Below are 22562 nucleotides of genomic sequence, written 5' to 3'. Positions count from 1 at the left end.
ATGACAGAAGCCAAGCAGTGCATTTCCCAAAGTACACTTTCCAACATGTTCCCATTCAAAAGTATGTCGCCATAGTACTGAATACTATGGATCAAAGCCATTCGCTTCACACAGCAAGACTTCAGAAAAATATGTTACTTAAATAGTTTTGCTCTTGATTCCCAAACAAACATTTGCTAACTTCACCTTTAATAATGATACAAGGAATCACAGAAAAGGGCTGGCAGAACTGCTTGCAGTTTTAAAAACAGTTAAGTAAGTTTCCCAAAAGAAGCATAGCACTTATTCACAAGAAAGTACTTTTATCACTGATTTTGCTACTGTGCACAACATCCTAAACATACTGTCTTCTTAGCTCTCAGGAATGTGTAAACCGGAAATTTAAAAACACAATGAGCAACACGAAACTGGACAAGAGTCATTAGAAATGATGCAGTAACAAGGCAGGCGTTTCCAATGGCTAATTACCAAAGATTTTGCAATTTGGCCAATTTGTACTCCTGAGTGGAGGCACTCGTCTCTCCTCCAAAAGCTGTCTGTCTCTTCCTGGAGACAGAGGTATAAGGTTACCTTCACGTGGAACTCAGCACTCATATAAATAAGGATACAGAACTAAAGGGAAAAAGTGCAATTAGAAAGCACAATTCCAATGGGTGCCCTCAGACACAGGCATGGAAAACACACTGAATTTCTCTGCTCAATTTGGAAATAAAATATTATGGGAGCAATGTTCATGACACATCATTTTGCTATCTTGCATATATTTCAGTCTTATTTTAATGCCAGGGTCATCTCCCCTAATCCTCATTTCAAACAATAAGATAAAAACAGACAATCAGAGGGAACTTGTCCATGGATTGGTCAAGGTCTGGTGAACCGGGAAACATTTTTTTCTATTAATTTATTTTTCAGGCAACATTTTAAAAGTCAGAGACGAGTACCACAACAGTTTCTAGAAAAAGATAGCATCATAATTTTCTGTAATGTAGGACTCTGATTCAGTTAGGAAATGCCAAGGGCTTCTCACTTATGTTGTTTTAACTCTTGGTCAAATTCCCTAAGACTATGATAGGTCAATGGGACAGAGAGTGCACCCATGTGTATTGCAGCTGCAGCCAAACTTCATTTTCATCTTTCTTTTTTTTTTTTTTTTTTTTTTTTTTTTTTTTTTTTTTTGACAGGCAGAGTGGACAGTGAGAGAGAGAGACAGAGAGAAAGGTCTTCCTTTTGCCGTTGGTTCACCCTCCAATGGCCGCCGCGGTAGCGCGCTGCGGCCGGCGCACCGCGCTGATCCGATGGCAGGAGCCAGGTGCCTATCCTGGTCTCCCATGGGGTGCAGGACCCAAGGACTTGGGCCATCCTCCACTGCACTCCCTGGCCACAGCAGAGAGCTGGCCTGGAAGAGGGGCAACCGGGACAGGATCGGTGCCCCGACCGGGACTAGAACCCGGTGTGCCGGCGCCGCAAGGCGGAGGATTAGCCTAGTGAGCCGCGGCGCCGGCCTCATTTTCATCTTTCATCTATGTAATCTGAAGAAAAAGTGTGTGTGGGGGGGGGAAGCAGCATAATTAATGGCTTCAATTATCCTGTCCACATTTTAATTTTTCTTCCAGGCACCAAAGAATCTATGAGGGAACTGAAGTGACTGCTCTATATTTTTTGTGTGGCCAAAATATGAATTTTGGTTGGCTACAACTGGGTCTTTATATACAAATGATGGAAAATAATGTTTTAACATTGCATATGGGGGCCGGCTCTGAGGTGTAGCAGGTCAAAGCTGTGTTCTGCAGTGCCGGTATCCCATATGGGCACCAGTTCAAGCAGCAGAGGATGGCCCAAGCCCTTGGGCCCTTGAACCCACAGAGGAGACCCAGAAGAAGCTCTTGGCTCCTGGCTTCAGATTGGCTCAGCTCTGGCTGTTATGGCCATCTGGGGAGTGAACCAGCAGATGGAAGATCCTCTCTTTTTCTCTTTGTCTAACTCTGTCTTTAAAATAAATAAAATAAATCTTTTTTAAAAACATTGCATATGTGTGTGTACAAGTGTATAAAATTCTTCCTAGAAATTTTATAGGTACAATAAACTCACACTCAATAGAAAACAATGTCATGAGACATGATACAGTATTTGCAAACACATATAAGGCCAAAGAAATAATAAATGCAAGCCTTCATTTGTAAAAACACAGATGCTTTATAATTATCCTACTATTAGCAATAATTTAAAGAATATTTTGTATTATCAGAAAAGTACTCATCATTCACATTATTTCTCATAATCTTCCAAACGCAGGTGAAACATAATTTGGCACTCAATAAAAATACAACCACAGTTCATAGTAGTAAGATCCATTAATTCACTGGTAACAATCAGAAGATTTAAGCTGACTACATGCTTGCTCTCACACTTCCACCCAATATATATTCAAGTGCAATTTTAATTGAAACTGATCTTCCACTTCAGATTTTAAATTAATTCTTCTTTGGAGTTCTTCATGCTCCAGACACCACTGCCTTGAAAAAAACCCTATGTCATTAGTGGAGGAAAAGAACCCTCTTCCCAAGCTTGCAGGTATTGATTACCTATTCTCACATGGAAGTTCCACTGCCATTCTATACTGTAGAAACCTCTTTGGCATTAAGACACTTTATAAAGGACCGAGAATTATATCATTAATCATCTGCAGCTGCACACATCTCACGATATTGAGTGCTTTGTTTTTCAAACTTTGAATAAACGCTTCCAAGTAAAAAACATGACCCTAAATAAAGGCTGTGGTTAACGGATACCCAGCTTGGAGAGGAAGAAAATAATAATCAGCAAGAAGCCTTCCTCTCTCAGAGACGACATTACCCATCTAAATGAGAAGCAGAAGTCACTTACACCTCAGTGTCCTCTTTACCAACTCTTCCTAAGAACAAGCAGGATGCTTGCATTTCAGCAGCTGTATCTACTCTGAACACGTTCAAACTCTGGCATCACAACTTCACACACAAAGCTACGTTCTCAAAAGGAAAGCAGGAGGGAGGGAGTAGAACCCAGAGAGGAATAGTTTTCTTTTCTTTTCATGCAAATTGTTGAACTCTTTTCTTAGTATACAGTTAATCTTCTGTATATAAAGTTAATTGAAAATAAATCTTAGTTCTCTGTGAGTGAGATCCCAGTGGAAAGAACGAGCCATCAAAGAAGGAGGTACCTTTCTCTGAAGGGAGGAGAGAACTTCCACTTTGACTATGGCCCTGTCTAAATAAGGTCAGAGTTTGTGAACTCAAGAGGCTTCCACAGCCTTGGCAGCTCATGACAAGAGCCTCGGGTGATTCCTGATGCCATAAAGAAGAGTGTCAATTGTTAAATCAACAAGAGTCACTGTGCACTTACTCCCCATGTAGGATCTCTGTCCTTAATGTGTTGTACTATGCGAATTAATGGTAAAACTAGTATTCAAACAGTACTTTATACTTTGTGTGTTTGTAATCTGTTGAAATCGTAACTTAGTATATACTAAGTTGATCTCCTGTATATAAAGAGAATTAAAAATGAATCTTAATGAAGAAAGGGATGGGAGAAGGAGTAGGAAATGGGATGGTTTACAGGTGGGAGGGAGGTTACAGGGGGAAAAGCTGCTATAATCCAAAAGCTGAACTTTAAATATTTATATTTAATAAATAAAAGTTTTCTTAAAAAATAAAACATATCTTAGTAAAAAATAAGACTGTGAGTAGGAGAGGGAAGAAGAAGAGGGTGGGAGTGTGGGTAGGAGGGTGGGTATGGTGGGAAGAATCACTGTGTTCCTACTTTCGAAATGCATAATGTTTTGTATTCCTTAAATTAAAAGTATCTTTGAAAAAAAAAAAGAAATCAAGATATAAAAATGTATAAATACTGGAGTTTATGAAACACATTGAGCCAGATCTTAGAAAACAGTAATAAATTAGTATAAATAAATACTAAAAAAGAAAGAAAGAAAAAGAAACCACAGGGCAGACTGAGGTGTCAAATGCAATTTCCCATTCACCTTTAAAAGTCTTCTAGAAATGAGCTCTTGATGGAGACATACTGCTAAGCTGTAACTACCAGGGGAATTTAACAGCATTCCTCGTTCAACCTGATGACAAATATTTCAGAAAGTTCAATAAATGCATCTGAAACCCCTGGCTAACAGCTAGATCTCAGAGTCAATGTACCATTGTCAAGCACGCACACATCTGTGCTAGCCTGGCACTGGTGTCTTGGTTTCCTTTGGGCTTAAGTATCACTATTGCTATTTATTGTTTATTCCTACATGTCTTCCTTTCCCACTAGTGGTAAACTCCATGAGAATAAGTTCCTCCTATGTCTTGTTTCACTTCATGCCGATGCCTAGCAAAAGGTCTTACAGATTATTAGACACCAATACATATTTTGGGGTACAAATAATGAATTGGAATTAGAGATCAGAGAGTACAGAGCTCTGCCTTCCAATAATACTCCGGCATACTCCCTATGCATTATTTTGCTTTTCATTAGGCATCTATCTGCTGACTTCTTGTGAAGTCTGCCTCACTCCCTTGGCCTCAAGAGTCAGGATGTCAATTTCAGAAGTAAGTACCCCTTTTCTTTACTAACACATTGAGTTCATCTACACTGAAAAAGGTCCAAGAAGCTGCCCAAATGCAATGTGCATGAAAGCATTTGAGTGCAAATTTAAGAACACCACCAAGACCTGCCTTTAGCTCCTGCATGGGAGACCCAGAAGTTCCTGGCTCCTGGCTTCTAAGAGCTTCAGATTGGTGAAGCTCAGGCCATTGTGGCCATTTGGGGAGTGAGTCAGCAGATGGAAGATCTCTCTCTCTCTCTCTTTCTGCCTCTGCCACTCTCTAACTCTGCCTTTCAAATATGTATATAAATCTTAAAAAAAAGATGAAGGAGATGAGGAATGATCTATAGATAATACTAGGATTACTGTCATCATTTTTGCATGAAAGGAAGAGGCACAAAAACGGAGGAACAGAGAGATTGAGCTAAAGTAAAAAAAAAAAACTAGCAAGTTTACAGGTGATATTTCATTATTTAAGACTATATAAACATCTTACAATATTTAAAGTTGAAGACATCCACCTTTAAAATGGTAGCTATGAAACATTATTAGCTCAATTTATGGCTTATTTGTGCATTAAAATAACCCACTTCTATCTCCTTAGTGTGTCATTAACAACTCACTGTGCTTTCCTCATTTTGATATTCCATAATTCAGTACACTAGCACCAGGAAGACATAATTCTATAGTATGGAAAATAAATCACACAACTGGAGATTAGTTCCAACTGGCCTGTTTGAGGCAGACAGAATTCCCCACATCAAATTAATGGCAAATACTGTAAATCTGAGCTCCTGTCTGAGGTCCTATGTGATGCCCAGTGCTTCTTTCAGGTAGATTTATCCCAAAGAACTTGGCTGACATGTATAAACTTTACCTATTTTTTGAAAAGCAGATAGAGATAGGGATAGGGATAGGGATAGGGATAGGGATAGGGATAGGGATAGGGATAGGGATAGGGATAGGGATAGGGAATCTCCCAACTGCTGGTTCATTGTCCCAATGTCTTGCAACAGCTGGGCAAGGCTGCAGCCAAGGTCCCTGAACTCAGTTCAAGTCTCCTATGTGCAAGGCAAGGATCCAACTACTTGAACCATCACTGGTGCTTCCCAGGGTGCACCTTAGCAAGAAGCTGGACTCAGAAGGGGAGCTAGCACTCGAACCCAGGTGCGTGCATCTACAATGTAAGTGTCCCAAATGACATCTTAACTGCGATGACAAACGTCAGCCTCAATGTGCATAAATTTTAAACCAATACAAAGTATTCTGTTGAAATGAAAACCTGGTAGATGCATCTTAATTTTGCCTCACCTCCCTCTCTTACTCATACTCAACAACATTATTTAAAAAGCCAAAATAAGAACAAACACAACTGGTCAGAAGTAAGACTTCTCCACACTGTAGCCAACGGTTCCATTTCAATATACTAACTCTTAATAATGAACCTGAGAGAAAAAAGATAAAAGTTCTGCTTTAGAGCAGATAGATCATACTCTCATCTTGAAGCAAGGAATTTTAAATATCAATCTATGATTCGTGTTCCAAACAATGGTTTCCTTAAACACATTAGTGGTACTTGGCTGAAAATAAGCATGCACCTTGAATTTATTTTACAACAATAGATCCAAATAATGGTTTCTATTCACTAATGAAAAGCCATTAAAAATAATGAATTCTGTCTAAATCTAATTAAAAACAAAACTAATATACATGTTATGTGCTGTTTCCAGTCAAATATGCTTATTAATGCCTCCCTCAAGATATTTACATTAAAAGTATTACCTGGACCTTGGCTTACTGCTCCACATCCTGTTGTCTGCTTTAATCAACAGCAACAAGCCCAAAATATGAGCCCTTACTTCTTTTGTAAAGTATTATAATTAATGCTTTGTCTCCCAAATCAAACACATATCTTTAAATTATTCCATTTTTAATTAAAAAATCATTATAGGATTCAGAGTATGGTTCTTTTGCACACTCCAGCACTGATAGCTTAATTACCTTTTGTGCACTTACTGTTATATATGTGAAAAATGAAAAAAAGTGCTAAAAAGCATTCATATGGCTGTTCTCACTATTTTTACTTTATTCGTGTATAATTACGAAGTTGTTCAATTGGGTTAAGAATATTCTAATTTTGAAGCCAGTTTAGACAATGTGTAGTTCCCTTTCAAAAAAGGAAAATGCTTAGAGATCTTTCAGATTGCAGGCATAAAACTGATGGTTCACTTTCTGAAATTACCAACATCTAGATATAATGTCAGAAATAACGCCAGAAGTTGGATTTAGCTTTATTTTTAATACCAATCATTATTTGTTTAATTTCCTAGTGTGTCCACTTTCAGACTAGATGTCAAAACCAATTTCTGATCTGTAAACTGGGGGGTGGGGAGGTTCTAGATTCTAATCCCAATGGTAAAGGTCTCTCTGAAAACTCTTAATTGTTCTGAAAAATGAAAGCACTACTGGAGTAGGCAATTGGCCTTAAGATACAAGATGGGATATCCACCTCCCATATCAGAGTGCCTGGGTTCAAGTAACAGCTCTGCTCCTGATTCCAGCCTCCTGCAATGTGCAGTCTAGGAGGGAGGCAGTAAGTAATGGCACCAGTACTTGGGGCACTGCCACCCACCTGCAAGACCTAGATGGAACCCTAAGCTCCTGGTTTTAGTTTGGTCCAGCCCAAGTGGGAATCAGGGGATAAAAAATATCTGTCTGTGTGTGTCTCTCTGCTTCTCAAATAAAATTTCAAAAATCACTGTAAAATAGTAAATAAAAATAAAGATGCAAGTACTACACAAAATGAAGAAAGCAATTAACAGACACCTGGTAGTTCTAAGCCACAGACCTTGAGGCTGAAGAGAAGCTCAATAGGAGCCGATTGACTAGTGATGTCTGTATGTGTGTGTAAATGACAGTTGTAGAGCAAGCACCATGGGCATGCATGTATTGCACACACTGGAGGATTCTGTTGTCCTCCCAAAGACATAAAGTCTATAAATACCCATATTGAGATAGATTTGTGGTTGAAAAGCTGTATCTTTCAAGTTGAATCTACCCCACATCCAAACATGCAATGAAAACATCTATCCTCTAACTACTATGGCTTCAAGTTGGGCCACCTTTATTTTTATTTCTTGTGGATACGATGTGGAATTGATTACAACCAACATTAGAGCTATTTAACAAAGCCATCATAATTTTTACTGTCCAATGTCAAGTACTTTTTTTTTAAAAGATTTATTTGAGAGGGAGAGTTAAAGAAAGAGAGGGAAAGACACACAGAGAGAGATCTTTCAAGAGTTGGCTCACTCCCCAAATGGCCACAACTGCCAGAGCAGGAAAGATCCAAAATCAGGAGCCAGGAGCTTCATCTAGGTCTGCCAAGTGGGTACAAGAGCCCAAGCACTTGGACCTTCTTGCGCTGCCTTCCTAGACCATCAGCAGGGAGCTGTACCAGAGGAGCAGCCAGGACTCAAACTGGCGACCATATGGGATGCCAGCACAGCAGGTAGAGGCTCAACCTACTATGCCACAGTGCCGGCCACAATGCCAATGCCAAACATCTTAAATGGTCGTGAAATGGAGGTAAGCTGATTCCAGACCTGAAGTTTCAACCTTCAAGTCAGGTACATCCTCAAGTGGTCAGTAATCTTCATTTGAGAAAGACCTGTTCTTTTGGAATTTTGAGTGTCCACACAACAGGTAACAGAAGCATTCAATCAAGGACTAAAAAGGCCACACACACACACACACAACAGTAGAAAGAGCAGTGGTCACGAGCCACTTGAGTTCTAGTTCAAGGAGAGCAAATCAGCTTTAATTAACATGCCAGCTACAAATGACTGATAGGTTCCATGATTATCAATGAAGATGAGCTCAATTAACAATATCTGTCAAGAGTGTCAGAAGGGCAAGGGTTACAGCCATGTCACATATTTTCTCCTCGTATTCCAGTTTCCACTGTGGAAAGTGGAGTTGAATGTTGCAGTAGTTGCTTGATAAAGATTCAGTTTCCTTACATGTAAATTACAGGGTTGTATCAGATCATCTCTTAAACTTCTGAGTTCTAAATTCCAAATTCCATAAAGAACTTTCTGTAATACATGAAAGAATCAAACAGGCATAGAAGACATTTGTTGGGGCCAGCATCATGGCATCCCATATCTGAGTGCTGCTTCAAGTCCCATCTGCTCCACTTCTGACCCACCATGTTTCTAATGTCCCTAGGAAAGCAGCAGATGGTAACCCAAGTGCTTGGGCCCCTGTAACTCCTATGGGAGACCAGGTTAGAGTTCCTGGTTCCTGGCTTTGGCCTGGCCCAGCCTTGAATGTCATGGGGATTTGGGGAATGAACCTGCAGATGAAAGACCTCTGTCTCTCTCTCTCTCTCCCCCCTCTTTTTTTTTCAAATAAATAAATAATAAACGAATAAATAATGTATAAAAAATTATACATTCGTTGACTGTCCATCTTATCTCCAAATCCCATCACATGCATTTCCACAGGGATGTGATGAGGATTAAACAAATTATCACATCTAGAGCATGTCCTTGAGTACGTGGCTCATACTAGTGCTCAATAAACATGATCATCCAAGGTTTTCTTAGGGGACCACATACAAACCCCAGAGTCTGGGCGATCTGACCCTTTCCAAGACCCAGGGAGAGTAAGGGATTGGCTTTGTCAATTAGTGAAATCCAATCCTCCTTGACAGGAGATCGAGTCAGGAAATGGTGTTAACACACATTTACACTGATCAACACAGAGGCTTTTCCTGGTCAGAGACAGGCCCAGGCTTTTGTTCAGAGCCTGGGAGAAGAACAAGCCTTCCTCCCTGCAATGTGAATGAATAAGGAAGAAGGCAACGGACTGACCCACAGCAGGAGGGAATCAGCTAGAAGCCAAGACTGACAAGCCACAAAAATGAGAGCAACAAGAGAGAGGAAAAAGAAACGCAACAGAGGTAGAGCTCTGATCAAACCATGCATAAGATTTAAATTTTGCCTCTGGACTGTTCCATTTCGAGTGCCTTTGTGTTTAAACCTGCTTGTGTGTGCTCTCTGCTATTTGCAACTAAGAATGTAGGAGATAATCAGGATGTTGGTTTCAAAAGACCAACAGTTAAATTATTCAATGCTTTCTACATTCATCACTAAGATGAAAATGTCAAATTACAAAGATAAAAATCAAGAGTGCACGCTGGATGGAATGTATAAGGATAACATCTGATTCTCCCTTCCTCCCTCCATCTCTTCCTTTCTATCCTCTTCCCTTAGAAGAGAAGATAAACTTGGGTGAGGTTTTAAAGATCTAATTTAGACAAAAGGAGAAGAAACAAGCTCTGAAGTCCCTTGCTGTAAATTTTTACTCTGCTAACACAGAGGTCACAGGATAAGAATCCATGAAAGACTTAATGGGAATAGTTGCCTCTCACCTATGTCTTCAAGCCTCAGAGACACACCGTGCTCCAAGTTATTACACGGCTGAGACTTGTTGAGGTGACCATGAATTAATGGGAAAGGTCATAGCTGCATCACAGACAGCAAAACCAGGCCAACTGTCAAGGTCTGGGGTACATGAGTCTGGGATTTCCTGTGTTTGCCCGGAAGGACTTTTTCACTCCCTTCCTCTACCATCTTTACTCCACAATGTTTCACTGCATGCAAGAAACTCCAACCTCAAGTAGAAAAAGGGAAAAATTCTCCAGGACCAAATTCTGGAGCCTAGGGTTTGGGAGGGCTGATGGTCCATACCCCAAGCCATGGACGCAAGAGCTGAGAGGAAAAGAACAAAATTAAAAACAGCTTTGTGAAGCGCTCACTCAACGGCTGAGAGGCCTGGTGTGGAAGGGCTGTGGGACTAGGAGACACTTCAGAGGGTGCAGACAGAGTGATTAACACTCTTCCTGTGACAACAATAAAAGGAGGAATGTATGCTCCAAAATATATTAACTAGTAAAAGCTATCTGGGGAAATGTCTAGACATACAGCGCCACATTTATGAGGTAAAGCCAAACAACGATGAATTCTGGGCCTCTCCATCAAACTGAACAGTAGACTGTAACTTGTTCTTTTTCCACTTTCAATAAATCTGTAGTGTTTAATTTCCAATAAATGGGACCAAGAAAGAAAAATGAGAGGAATTCAGCAGAAAAAAACAGCAACAAAAATGACCTAATCTGAAGGCCTGACTCTGGTTATATAAAACAGAAAATCAGCTCCACTACCCTGGAGACTTGGCCGTTTTCAGTATGCATCTGTTCAGAGGGATAGGACCAGAGTAAGACAAACAAGGCCCTCGCCAAAAACTGTTATCCAAATAAGTACTATTTTAATGTAGTGTTTCAAAACTTCATACAAACAAATCTATGATAAAGTAATATCAAAGTTCTAAATAAAGGCATTACTGGTAAATGCTCTAGACTCATACTGGAATCTTGAAATGCCCTGGGAGATAGCAGGTGATGGCTCAACTAGTTGGGTCCCTGCTACCCACCTGGGAGGCCAACACAGAGGAAGGGACTCCACGCTTCAATCTGGCCCAACTCTGGCTGCTGCAGTTCTCTGAGAACTGAATCAGCAAAGGGGAGCTCTGTCTGTCTCTTTGCTTGTCAAATACAACTAATAAACAAAATTGATATTTTAAGTTTTAACTACATTAAAATAATTATCTACGTTTTTTTGTAACCTAGTCTTTTTTTAAATTTAGATTTATTTATTTATTTGATAGGTAGAGTTACAGAGAGAGAGAGAGAGAGAGAGAGAGAGAGAGAGAGAGAGAGAGAGAGAGATGGAAAGAAAGGTCTTCTATCCACTTCCATCCACTGGTTCACTTCCCAAATGGCCACCGGAGCAAGAGCTGGGCCGACCTGAAGCCAGGAGCTTCTGATGGGTCTCCCTTGTGGGTGCAGGGCCCAAGCACCTGGGCCATCTACTGTTTTCCCAGGCCATAGCAGAGAGCTAGATCAGAAGAGGAGCAGCCAGGAGTAGAACCAGCACCCATAGGGATGTCCGTGCCACAGGCTTATCCCACTATACTACAGCACCAGCCTAGTAACCTAGTGTTAGCACTGCTATTAAATAATTGAGTGGCATTTCAGAACAGACATCAATAGAATCACATCATTGATGCATAATCCACATGGGAATATTAACTACATTCACTGTGATGAAAGGTTTCTACATTTTATCATCTTTAATCCTTTCAACAGTTTGTTTCAAGGATGTGCTAGATTTCCCATTTTACAGATAAGGAAATTGAGGCTCCAAAGTTTGATAATTTGTCTTTACACAATAAATGACTGACCAAGGAGGCAGTTCTAGATCTATGGGACTAAGTCATGCTGTAAAACAGAGGTTTGCAAAATCTAGCCGGTGGACCAAATATGGCCCACCACTTTATTTTTTTTTAAGTTTTTATTCATTTATTAGTTACAGCCAGAGGTAGAGATAGAGAGAGAAAGAGAGAGAGAGAGAGGTCGTCCATCTGCCAGTTCGCTCCCCAAATGTCTGCAACAAGTGGGCCTGGCCGAGGCCAAAGCCAGGGGCCAGGAGCTTCTCCCGAGTCTCCCATGTAGGTGCCCAAGGACTTGGGTCATCCTCTGCTGCTTACCTAGGTGCCTTAGCAGGAAGCTGGATCACAAGTGAAGCAGCCGAGACTTGAATCAGCACCTGTGTGGTATGCCAGCACTGTACCACAGCACCAGCCCCTACCATCACCCACTGCACCTTCCCAGGGGCATTAGCAGCTGGGTGGGAAGCAGAGCACCAGGACTCGAGCCAGCACTCTGACAAGGGATGCTGGTATTGCAAGCAGAGGCTTTAATCCCTGAGCTACAACGCTACCCCAAAGCAACTGTGCTTTGAGAACGAGGAACTGGGCCAAAAGCTGACACTGAATAACAGCTGTTGCTATATATATGTGCAAAGTTGTCCTATAATTCACAAATCAACAGTAATAAACTTCTTCACTAAAATCCTGTTTTGTAGATGTGGCATTTAAGGTAAAAGCATTAAATAATCTGCCCAATATCTCTATCCTAATAAACAGCTTTTAGCACCACCATTCCCCCATGTCATATCCATTCTTTATTAACAGGTGACATTCACAGCCAGTGACAATGAACCAAGGTCAACAGATTACCTTACTGGTTCCTGACGTTAATACCTCTATTTCATGAATGAAGACGTTGTAGCCTAGAAAGGTCAAGTTCCCTGCTCTTCAGACCATACCATTTAGGTAAGCAGTACAGGCAAGATGCAAACTCAGAGGGTTCCAGAGTCTCCCAATGAAACGTAACTGCTGTGTTTATGTTTGTTTATTTATTTATGTTAATTTATTTTCATTGAGTTGAAAGAGTGACACAGAGAGTGGGAGAGAAATCTTTTATCCCCTAGTTCACTCCAAAATGTCCACAATAGCCAGGGCTGGCTCAGGCCAAACCAGGAGCCAGAAACTAAATCTGGGTCTCCCGGTTGGGTGGCAAGGGCCCAGGCACCTGAGCCATCTTTCACTGCCTCTCAGGATGCATTAGCAGGAAGTTGGATTGTAAGCAGAGAAAGAGTACTCAGACACGCTCTGCAACAAGAGATGCAGGAAAAAAAAAGGGGAGGGGGGTGATGTTGTGGCATAGCAGGTAAAGCTGCTGCCTGCAGTGCTGGCACCCCATATGGGCGCCAGTTTGAGTCCTGGCTGCTCTACTTCCAATCCAGATCTCTGCTATGGCCTAGGAAAGCAGTAGAAGATGGCCCACCACCTTGGGCCCCTGCACCCTTGTGGAAAGACCCGGAGAAAGCTCCTGGTTCCTGGCTTCGAATCCGTGTAGCTCCAGCCATTACTGCCAACTGGGGAGTGAACCAGCAGATGGAAGACCTCTCTCTCTCTGTGTTTAACTCTGACTTTCAAATAAATAAATAAATCTTTAAAAAAAGAGAGACACAGACATGCCAAGTAGTGGCTTAATCCATTGTGCCACAAAGCCTGCCCCATGCCTGTGGTATTCTAATGGGTAGGTACTTCCGGACAGTTGTTAGGCAAATCTGGAGGTCAATTTCAATTCAGATTCCATGTTTAGGGCAAAAGCTGAGTGCAACTGCTCCACAAGCACTGGCTCTCTCAGGCAAGGCCACAGGTTGGGAAGAATAGCCTACTGATAGCTTTGACCTTGGCTTTTCTTCCAGGACAGAAGATATTATTACCACAATACTAACAGGAGCAGTAATATTTCAACACAACCATGTGTTTGCAGGTAGGGCACAATGCTAAGTCAGTGGATGAAAGAAAATAAAGCAAACAAGCAACTGCTTTCGTTGTCTACAGACAGCCAGTCACAGAAAGATACAAGATTCTGTAATTGCCATATACACTCGAAAAGACTAACACCATAAACACTGGGGTTAAGATGGAATGACAAACTGATGGAAAAGGTATTTGTCCCATTAAATAAAACCACAGATCTTTGAGGTTTTTTTTTTTTTTTTAAGCTTTATTTATTTATTTGAAAGGCATAGATTCAGAGAGAGGAAGAATAAGAGAATGAAAGAGATCTCTGATACACTGGTCTACTCCCCAAATGGCTATAAACAGCCAGGCTAGGCCAGTCCAAAGGCAGGATCCTGGGACTCCATCCAGGTCTTCCATATAGGTAGCAAGGGTCCAAGTAGTCGGGCCATCTTCCATTGCTTTCCCAGGCACATTAGCAGGAGCTGGATGGGAAGTGGAGCAGCCTGGACTCACACCAAGGCCATATGGGATGCTGGCATCGCAAGTCGGGGCTTAATTCAGTGTACCACAATGCTGGTCAGTGATGTTCTGTAACTCATCAACTAGGAGTTTAAGTATCACTAATATCATAAGGAAAAAAAAATCCTGACAACATCCTCCCTATATTACTTGGAAATAATAAAAATGTTGACAATTTTATGGTAGCTTCCCAGGGTCCAATGTGGAAGCAGGGGAAAAAAAACCTCAAAACCAAAAAAACAAAAAGGAGAAGAAATGAATCATTTTTAAACTACTAAGAGGAATTTTATTTAGCAAGATGCATCCCACAATAATGGGCTATCTGCCTTCAATGCCACCACTGCAACCATCAAAAAGTCTGTGACTATCAGAAGCCAAACAAAAAGAGAAGTAATACTAAAGTTAACCCTGGCTGCAATCCACCCTGTGGAAGACAGAATCTAGGGCACTGCTGATCCCTAGCAGTTCTCCAAAGGAGAAGCGAAGTGAACAGAGAAGCTGGGAGTCTCCATGGAGGGATTGTAACCACTGAAAGGAACAAGAGCAGGATCACAGCAACTCCCTTTTTTCCAAAGGTATTTGAAATATCTCACCAAAAAACAGTTCAAGAATAGTATACATGTTGAGATGCTCAAAATTGTTAATAGCAGAATTAAGAAATCACAGTTCTTTCAAATTATGCATGATGAAGAGGAGAAAGATGAAAATCAACACATACAGATCTGAAATATTTTATTGCTTTTTTTTTTTGAAAAATAAAAAAACAAAAACAAAAAACCTTAGGAACTAACAACAAAAAAATGTGATTAACACGACACTGAAGTTAAGATCCATATCTTGTGAGCCAGCATTGTTCTTCTAGGTTCTACCATTAAACCCTGCATGATGCAAGCATGTGTCAATACTGGTCCACTCTATTGATGATCTTAGCCAGAATTGTCTAGCTCAGAAGCTGACACCTCTGAGAAAATGCTTAGTGATTTCCAAAACGGTTGGATCCTGGTTGTGAAAAAACAAGTGCTGGGGTTGACACTGTGGCATAACTGGTTAGGCTACCACCTGCAGCACCAGCATCCCATGTGGGCAACGGTTCAAGTCCTGGCTGCTCTACTTCCAATCCAGCTCTCTGCTAATGCACCTGGGAAAGCAGCAGAAGACGGCCCAAGTCCTTGGGCCCATGCACCCACGTGGGAGACTGGAAGAAGCTCCTGGCTCCTGGCTTTGGATCGGCCCACCTCCAGCTATTGTGGCCATTTGGGGAGTGAATCAACAGATGGATGATCACTCTCTGATTCTTCATCCCTCTCTGTAAATCTGCCTTTCAAATAAATAATAAATGAATCTTAAAGAAAGAAAAAACAAATGTTCTAATTAGCATATCAGAAGTCCTTTCCTTGTAGACAAAACTATTAATACAGAGAAAGCCTCCATGGAAAACAACCATTTGCAGGACACACTGGACAAAGAGGAGAAGCAGGCTGCACTCAGCTTTCCTTCTCTTTGCAGCCCTGGTCTTTATCTGCCAGACTTCTTTTTAAGAGGCTATTGAGACCTTTCCAGTGGTTAGGCAACAGAGGATGCTCTCATTTCTTAGCATTAAATTTTGTTCCTAATTCTTTCCCAAAATATCTGACTCAGAAACACAAGAGGTCTAAAAAAATTAAATAAGAAACATACATTTCTTTAAGCAGCAGAATCTTAACTGTGCTTTCTGAGCCAGGTCCCATGAAGAGGCCTCTAAACTACTGTGGTTCAAAATTATCACTTAAAGTACTATACTCAATGTTTTATTTGGAATTTCTTATAGGATGGACCAAACTACTAGAGTCAGTTTCTTTTTTTTCAATAAGATCCCAAGGAGAAATAAACCACTGAACACCAAGATAAACCAATAAAAAACAAACTCCACTGGCTGTGTGTTTTCTATCAAAGACAATATTGAGAGGAATTTATACCCCCATTTTTCTTGGCCCCATTTGTACAGAAAGTCCAGATACTCACTGCACATGCGTGTACCCTCTGTGACAAGGAATGGATAATTCCTGGGGAACCTGTAACAGCACTCTTCTCTGCTAGTCCGGAAGTCTATTGTCCTGAAAATGGTGTGGGTTCTGAACCCACATGATGTGCCTTTGAAGAAACTGGAGGCCTCTGGGGATACCTGATCCCAAATTCCTATGTAGAATCCATGTCCCTACTCTTGTGTCTCCATCAGGGACTACCAGGCATTTCAGATTTCCTGTCTTTAAACCTGAGGTTCTAGATCTTTCTTCTATCCCAACCTGGCATGCTGTGGTCTCCCCCATCTTTATGACACCCTCCCAGGGCTCAGGGCAAAGAATTTGCTATCATCTCTCACTTCTTCTTTACCTTATTACTCAGTTATTACAGCAAATCCTAGGTTGTAGCTTCACAAAAGGTCTAAAAACTATTTTCTGCCATTACCAACTGGTCCAAGCCATCCTTACCTTATTCCTGCAACTGTTTGCATCCCTGCCTACCTGACTCACCTTGCCATCCTCTAGTCTATTAGCCACACAGTGACACAAGTCAGATCGTGTCATTCACATGCACAAAACCAACTGAGAATTTCTTACACCATTCAGAGTATAAGTCAAAGAACTGAAAGGCAGTCCACAAGGCCCTGTCTATCTTTCCTCCAGTCCCCTTGCTAACTCCAGCTCCTCCTCCTCTCCTCACTGACGTCTCTACAGAAGCCATCAAGGCCATTTATTGTTCTTGTGAGCACCATTTGTCCACTGTCCTCCCAGCTTGTCTGGGGTAACTAGAGAGGCCTCGGCTTCTTGAAACTGTTACTCACATAATACTTTTTCAGTGAGATCTCCCTGCCAGTCCCGACAATCCCCTTTCCATTGTGTTTACTTCTCCTTTCTATTTTTTCCTTACAGCATTAACCTTTTGATATATAGTCCTTACTTCTTTGCTTTGTATACTGTCCAGAAAGTAAATTCCAGAAGGATAGTGATGTGCATGGCATCCTACAGACAGGTCAATGAGTAGTCAGGCAAACACAATAACAATGCAGTTTCAGTTAAAAACACAGAGGGTTCTAAACACTTTCATTGAATTTATTATTATATTATCTGTTTATGATTATTATTATATATTATCTGTCTGAAACACAAGGAGTTTTCAAAAAGTTCATGGTAATTCTGTATTATGAAAAAACTACACATGGAATTCTAATATTTTTGCACAAAAATAAACGTACTCTAATTCTGCTTCCCATGAACTTTTGAAGTACCCTTTCATATGCTTACATTCAATCATTTAAGTATGCAATACAATGACTGCTAGAATATGCCAGAGCTGTACAGCATCACCACAATTCAGTTTCAGCACACTTCCATCGCACTAAATGACCTGACAAGGGATGCACAGGAAATACACCTCTGTCCCATCAACTCTTGGCACACAGCAGCCTCCACCTGTAAGGAACACAGTGTTTGCTGTCACTCACTCAAGGACTGCTCTTACTCATCAGCCTACAATTTCCTTTTATTTATGATAAACATTTCTAGTGCATCTATACTACCCAGCACCACGAGACCAAGGGACATAACAAGAATAAAATTGGATTCCTGCCCTTTTACCAAAAATACAAAATATCCATACAAATTTGGATTCCTTAGCATTGTCTCAATCAAATAAAGAAAATGTTTTCTCTACTAAGTAGCTTGATATAGTCCCAGTGGAAACAGGTTCCTTCATGGCCCCTTATTCAGATTTCGTCAGGGATGCCCTGCTACCGTAGTGAGCCTACATCCGTTCAATGGCACAAACTCAGCGCTCCCTGAAACTCCCATTCTCTAACACTCAAACCATACTGCGACTTTAATGAAACAATGGCAGGACAGAGACTAAGTTAACCAACCTCACACTGTCAAACTCAGGGCTTAAAAATTATGTATTGTTATTATTAAATATTTGAAAGGCAGAGAGAGAGAGACAGAGAGAAAACCACTCGCTGGTTCACTTCCCAAAGGCCTACAACAACCAGGGCTGAGCCAGACTGAAGCTAGAAGGCCAGAACTCAATTTCGGTCCCCCACATGGATATCGTGGGCCCAAGTATTGAGCCATCACCCGCTACCTCCAAGGGAATACATCAGCAGGAAGCAGGAATGGAGAGCAGAGTTCTGACTCCAACACAGACACTCCAAAATAGGATGTGTGTGTCCCAAACGGCATCTAACCCCTGTAACAGTCACCCTCCCACACTGCAAACCCAGGGTTTCAGAAGCTTTTAGGAGAAAGCTTTTAGGAGGCATAATCCTCCCTGCATGAACTTACTTTATTGGATGTTTCTTTCCTCATCTCCCAGTTGAAAATCTACAGGGTCAAAGCCAAGAAATACAACTTGAAGATGCAGATCCAGGTCCTAGAGTTTTTTTTGAGAACTCAAATAAATTGTGAAAAAGCCACTTTAAAAAAAAATCACAGTTAAGGAAATGGGCATTTAGGCTAGTGGTTAAGACCGCATCCCACACTGCAGTGTCTGGGTTCTATTCTTCCACCCACTGACTCCAGCTTCCTGATAATAGAGTCCTTTGGAGGCAACAGTGATGGCTCAAGTAATTGGATTCTTTCTATCTATGTGAGAAAGCTGAATTGAGTTCCTGGATACCTGCTTCATCACAGCCCAGTCCTAGATATTTCAGGGATTTGGGGAGTGAATCTACCGATGGGAACTCCATCTGTGTTTCTCTCTGCTTCTCAAAACAAAGAAAAGAAAATGAAAAAAATCACAAGAAATCACCACCAATTTACCTTTACTATTAATTACACCAAATGACTTCCCATCCCAGAAGGTTTCTTTCTCCTTGCATATTTCAGGGTAATTTGTTGCACATTAATGAGAATTTCAAAGCCAAGCACACATAGAGTGTTTATCCTTTCAAGTATTACTTATGATTTGCAGATAAAGCTATTAATTAGCTTCCCAAAGTAGCAAACATACATCATATCTGAGAATAAGATGACTGTCTTTTTTTCAGGCCTCATTAGATGGTTCCCTCTGTTTTCTGTAATTCTTTATAGCTATTTTTTTTCAAAACAAGGAAAAACGAAAAAGTTCTTAAGTTTGTTTTTCCTTTCTCCTCATATGTTTAATACTCAAAAAGTGACAAAGCAGTTAACATCATTCTTTCTTTACCCTTATAATAATGGTAGCTTCTCAGTACCACCCAAAAAGCTATACAGGTTGGTACCTGACACTAGTGGGTCAAGTTAACTTAATTGGCATTATAAATAATAACAAATAAGGGAAGAGCTGGTTAAGCTGCTGGTAGCAACGCCAGCATCCGTACCTGAGTGCTGATTCGAGTTCTGGCTGCTTGGCTCCCATGCAGCTCTCTGCTAAAGTGCCTGGGAAGGCAGTGGAGCATGGCTCAAGAGCTTGGGCCCCTACAATCCATGTGGGAGACTCAGATGGAGTTCCTGGATCCTGGCCTAGCCCTAGCTGTTATGGTGATTTGGGGAAAGAACCAGAGGATAAGAAGAGGTAGCTGCAGCTTTTGCTCTCTCTGTCTCTCTCTATGTTACTTTGACTTTCAAATAAATAAACAAACCTTTAAAAAAAAAACACACACAAATAGTAAAAAAGATATATTCCACATTGTTCCCCACAACAGCATCTCATTTTCTGTATTAAGAATATTTATGACTGAAGTCAATTGAACAATTACCTGTGCTAAAAAGGAATGATAGGAATCTATGGCTGAAGACAGATCTGGCTCAGGATTTAACTAAACATTGGCTGAACCTTATTTTGAAATCTATGCATCTCAAAAACCACCTTACTGATTCCACATTAACTTGCACACTTGTAGACATGATTCTGTCTTGCCGGTGACACAGAAGAACACAGGGATGTGGCCCTTCTAACCAGGGCAACTCTCCAGCCCAGGCGATTGGCTGTCCACATCAGCCATATGCAGCTGGCAGATTCCAAACGTTTTAGGTCAAGGGCCAGAAGTGTCCCTGTAGTCCATCAAGCACATGAAAGACTGGGGGGCTGAGACTCACCAACTAAGTCTGCAGCACATTTGTGCAAAAAGCTTCCCCAAGGGCACAGCTAATCCAGGCCAGACCCCTCTCAGCTCCTCCTTTGAAATCCTGATCTTCCTCCGTCACCCACCTCACCCAAGCCTGTGCCTCCGAATGACATCTTCCTCTTCAAATAATTTTTCTGAGAAAAGTAATCTGTAGCATAGAATTCAGTATAGGATCACTGCGTGCCCAACTGTCATGTATTATTTCATGTCTTTAATTAAAATTCCCCAGAAAGAAAAAAAAAATTCATTCAGAAAAGTTTTATTTATTCTTTACTACTCCTATGACACATTTATTGGTATCAATGCAAGTTTTCTTCTTCAGCTTCGGAATTACTGAGTTTTGCATCCAGTGTTTACTGGAATATGACTGAAGGAGGAGGTTCTCTTGTTTCAGCGCAATGCACCCTCTGCCACGCTGCCTGTGGCCAGCGTCACCTATCATGAATGAACAGTTCACTGAGCCAGGGGTTCGCCTGTACTGTTTCATCTGACTCCTCCTCCCACCCTGTGTCCAATTAGTTTTGCATCCACCACTGCACAGGCATGCAAAACCGATGCACAAACAGAAATATAAATTCTAGTAATCGCAGACTCAAGTCCATGCTCTGAGTCATAACTACTCATGACATCATCTCTTCAGGAAATATACATAGTATAGGAAATATACACAATAGGACAGATATTATATCTCAAAGCCCTCAGAATTTTCATGAAGGAAAGCTGTAGGAAAACCCTGCAAATGTTCTCCAACACTGGCTAAATGTGTCAGCATACATTTTCTCTGGACAGCCCCCCAAATATTATCACCAATCGCCAAGATCAACCTCATTCACCATTTCCTCTCCCACCTTGCACTTATTAACAGATGAGACTTGTGAAGCTGAGAATGCTTAAATGAACAGCCCAAAGACTACTCAGAAATGGCAGCACCTTGATTTTACCATGTTTGGAACCTACATCAAATAGAAGTATTCTCGCTAATAATGCCAAAGTTCTACAGTCTGACATAAATATTTTGGGGAGAATTCTTACTACAGTTATTAAGGTTTTAGCAATTTTCACATTTAAATGCAGTTAGTTAAAAAATGTTAGAATCTAAGCACCTAAGAAAACCTAATTCATTCAGAGTTATGCACAGATATACTACATATCCTGAATCTTAATGCAAAAGAGCAGAGCATAAACGGCCTGTGCCAACAGTGAGAGGGTACACTCAGTAGACGGAATACAACACAGCTCTGAAATAAGAGGTGCGACCATTCAGCAATGGAAATGACTGAGCAATGCAAAAAAATAAGAATATGAAGTCACATAGCTATGATTATATAAGTCACAAAATTGCACGTGGCTTATATTTGATAACATGAAATTCTCTACACTTATGGGTGTAGGCCATTTTCCTGGGTAAATTTAGTACTTGCTTGTGGTCAAATTGGCATCAACCATTTAGCTTAATGTCAGAAGCGATTATTTCATGGAAGCGTAACATGTCACTGTGAGGAATTTCTCCTTTCTCTGGCTCCATTTCAATAAGGCAGGCTTGATATATTTAATGTTCCTCATCTGTATCGTCCTGTGGAAGATCAAGAGCTTATATCTAAAGTGAGTCATGTATCATTTTTATAATTACTTAAAATACTGGTTTTACATGCTCACTAGAGAAAATTTAAGGCATCTGTGTATACACAAATATGTAAGTATTCACAAAAACACATGAACCATTTTGTTTATATATAAAGCCATTCATCCATGTTTAAAAACATGTATTCACTTTGACCCAAGAGTTTCACTTTAAAAAATGTTTTCCTACAATACTCAGATAGACATGGCCATCTTAACCATCAAGGAAAACATCTATTCAAATTACTCAAATTTATAATTAGCGTTCAGTAGCTGTTATATGCACTCAATCTGGGATAATGTCACTCATTCCTGACTGTAACGCCACAGTCAAAAGTTATTATGTCATTAGCCTTTTTCTGCTTTTAACTACAAACCTTTCCTCCCAAGGAAGGGAATGAATTTAGACATCCAGAATGCGGCTAACATAAGACTTGGGATTTTGATGCATTGCTAACATTTGAAATGAGGCTTGAGAGCATTCCTATGGTAGGTTAATATTTCTTACTACTTCTGACAAGTAGAATGGAGATTAGGGAGTTGAAA

The 22562-nt window shown here is 40.7% G+C and overlaps 1 protein-coding gene across 3 annotated transcripts in view; it reads right to left on the bottom strand.

The window, feature by feature from the left end:
- The window catches only part of PTPRG (protein tyrosine phosphatase receptor type G), a 777325-nt gene that overhangs the window by 336258 nt on the left and 418505 nt on the right, over positions 1-22562 (bottom strand). The gene's annotated exons all lie outside the window — the stretch shown is intronic.

This window comes from Lepus europaeus, chromosome 9, assembly GCF_033115175.1.
Source record: "Lepus europaeus isolate LE1 chromosome 9, mLepTim1.pri, whole genome shotgun sequence".
Classification (NCBI taxonomy): Eukaryota; Metazoa; Chordata; class Mammalia; order Lagomorpha; family Leporidae; genus Lepus; species Lepus europaeus.
The sequence above is the reverse complement of the archived record's forward strand: the minus strand, read 5'-3'. Positions and strand labels throughout refer to the sequence as shown.